The sequence below is a fragment of the Myotis nattereri genome (assembly GCF_964212035.1).
Source record: "Myotis nattereri genome assembly, chromosome: 2".
NCBI classification, from domain to species: Eukaryota; Metazoa; Chordata; class Mammalia; order Chiroptera; family Vespertilionidae; genus Myotis; species Myotis nattereri.
Window position 1 is genome coordinate 211492337 of NC_138076.1, and position 3404 is coordinate 211495740.

Consider the following 3404-nt stretch of genomic DNA (forward strand, 5'->3'; position numbering starts at 1 on the left):
GCAGCCCCATGGCCCTGGGCAGCCTCCCTTTTTTATTTTATTTTTTAAATATACTTTTACTGATTTCAAAGAAGGGAGAGAGAGAGAGAGAAAGAAAGAGAGAGAGAGAGAGAGAGAACCATCAATGACGAGAGAGAATCACTGATCCGCTGCTTCCTGCACGCCCCACACTGGGGCTCGAACCCACAACCCGGACGTGTGCCCTGACCGGGAATCGAACCACGACCACTGAGCCACACTGGCCGGGCTTACTTGTTATTTTTTCAAGCCTGGCTTTTCTGTGGAAAATGGGGATAATAACACCTAGGTGTGAGATGATTGGAGGGATAAAACATGATTCCTTAGAACAGAGCTTTTAAACCGTCGCTGCCCCGCCGACCCGTCGGGCGGCCTGGGGAAGCCTCCCTAGGAGCTGCTTTGAAATGCATTAAGCGTGAAGTGCACAGGATGGCAGAGGACACCGGGCCTGTTGGCCTGTGGCCATGCTTTTTCATCAGTGCGCTAAAAAGCAAGACCCAGCGGTGAGAACACAACTACCATAACTTCGCAGTTGTGATGAGTGTGAGCAATATTTTGTTATGTCTGCAGTAGCTGCAAGGTGACGGGGAAAGCAGTGATTTCTAGCACAGAGACTAGAGCGGTGGATTGCCTACATCCGTAGTTGAAGGGCATGCTAAATATCCGGTAGAGGTTCGTGAAAAAAGCTTGAAAATGGCCCTCGCCGGCGGGCTCAGTGGTTAGAGCGTCGACCTGTGCACTGAAGGCTGGCAGGTTCGATGCAGGTCAAGGACACACACCTGGGTTGCAGGCTTGATCCCTGGCCCCAGTTAGAGTCAGTGCGGGAGGCAATCAGTCGATGTGTTTCTCTCACATCATTGTTTCTCTCTCTCTCTCTCTCTCTCTCTCTCCCCCCGACCCCCTCCTCCTTTCTACTTTCTCTGAAAATCAATAGGAGAAAATATTCTCGGGTGAGGATTAAAAAACAAAACAAAACAAGCAAACTTCTAAGTGGACCCCTGAATTCTCTCGTGGGCCCCAGTTCAAACCCCCTGCCGTACAAGGTGCTTGACGCTCAGTGGTAACCTCCAAAAATGAGCCGAAACCCCTGCCTGACCTCCTGGGAGCCGAGGGTCCGAGGGTGGACTGGCAGGGCCCGTAGCACTGGGGGGTAGGGATCGGCGCAGACCTAGAATGCTGACTGGGGAGGTCGGGATGGCGAGAAGAAACCTTCCCAGGTCTCTGAGTAAGCCACGGAGGCTGGTGAGTCAGGAGACGGCCAGGGATCTTGCAGATGACATAACCTCAGGTAGCGTGCGAGCGTGTGTGCGCGTGTGTGTGTGCGTGTGCGTGAGCGTGTGCGTGTGTGTGTGTGTGTGGTCTGCAGTCTGCACTGGCTGCTACTTTTTCAAGAAACCTGGGACAGGTGAGTGCCAGGCGGTGGCGTGTGGGCTGAGACTGGCGACGTCCTGTGGGTGTGGGGATGGGGAGGAACACCGCTGGGTTGGGAGGTGACTGGTGGCCTCCAGAGTCAACTGCCAGGGTTCAAACCCCAGCTCATCACTTACTAACTGTCAGATCATGTCACCTCCTGGTGCCTTGGTTTCCTCATCTGTAAAATGGGGATGATGACAGTACCGTCTTAGGGGATGTGGTGAGGATTGAGGGTTACATTTAAAGCTCCTAGAACAATGTCTGGTAGGAGAAAGTGCTTAATACCTGGGGACTGAAATCAGCCTCTACACTGTTATTCTAGGGTTCGTGAGGCTCCCCTTCCCCACAGTGGGTTCAGGCCTGCTCCTCTGGCTCTCAGAGATGACCCAGGGCAGCCTATGCCTTCAGGGAGCTCATAGTTTGGAGAGAGCTGGGGACACAGCACCTGATGTCAGTTAACCAGGACAAGTTGTGGTGAGCTCGGGGCTGTGCGAGGGCCCTCGGGGAAGGCAGCCTTCCTGTAGAGGACCCTCTGGGCCGGGCTTCACTGAAGCACCGGGCACGGGCCAGGGTGGGAAGGCAGCGAGGGTATGAAGGGCGTTCCAGACAGATGGGCAGCGTGAATGGGACGTTGCCAGAGTGTAAGAGTCCAGGCTGGGCCCGGGCTGGGAGGAGGCCGTGCCTACAGTGCTGTGTGCCCGGGACTTGCCCTGCTAGTGGGTGTCATGGAAGGTTTGTTTGTTTAACTTTTTATTCACAGGAAATTGCAAAAATAGCACAGCGTTCCCTACCCAGCTTTCCCGGATGGTAATATATAGTTGTCTTATCTTATCAGACCCAGAAAACTGGCATTGCTACATCACTAGATGACAGAATGTATTTGGTTTTCACCCTTTAAAAAAGCCTGCACTCTGTGTGTGTCTGCGTGCGCACACCCGGAAGGGTGTTGAGCAGGGGCGTGGCACTGACGTGTGTTAGACAGATATCCTTGACCGACAACCCCTGGCAGCAGGTTGGAGGGCCTCCCTGGAGGCTGCTGGCAGGAGATAGTGAGGGCCTGAGAGACAGCCCCGGTTGTGGAGGGGAGGGCAGGAGCTGCAGAGGGAGGAAAGTTTAACAGGTAAAGGTGGAAGATTGAACAGGATGGCAGTCGCAGCTATGATTAGAGTTGGGGGTTCATGGAAGAGAAACAGGGTTAGGAGAAGCTGCTGAGTTGAGACTGGGATGTGTTGCCCAGCCAGTGTGGCTCAGTGGTTGAATGTAGACCTATGAACCGGGAGGTCACAGTTCGAGTCCCAGTCGGGCCACATGCCTGGGTTGCAGGCTCGATCCCCAGTGGGGGGGTGTGCAGAAGGCAGCCATCAATGATCCTCTGTCATCATTGATTCTATCTCTCCCTCCCTCTCCCTTCCTCTCTGAAATTAATAATAAAAATATATTTTTAAAAAGATTGGAATGATATGAGTTCGAGGATCAACCAACCCAGTGGGGGTGGCATCAGGGAGGATTTTCTGGATATGGAGGCATCTGAGCTGGGTCTTTCTATTTTTATTTTTATTGATTTCAGAGAGGAAGAGAGAAGGAGAGAGATAGAAACATCCATAATGAGAGAGAACCATGGATCAGCTGCCTCCTGCACGCCCCACACTGGGGATCGAGCCTGCAACCCGGACATGTGTCCTGACCGGGAATCGAACCTTGACCTCCTGGTTCATAGGTCGACACTCAACCACCAAGCCAGGCCAGCTGGGCTGAGCTGGGCCTTAAAGGATGAATGGAATTGGCTGGGGCGGGGTGGGGCGGAGCATTCTAGGTAGAGAGCCTAGGATTGGGAAAGGCGTGGGAGTCATTAGCAGCCTGGGTATTGGACATCCAGGTAGCTCTACTCAGAAACCCAGAAAGTCAGAGACAGGAATCTGAAATATTGGGGAGGGGGTGGCCTGGTGGGCGGAGCAGGTTTGTGAGTCATCGAC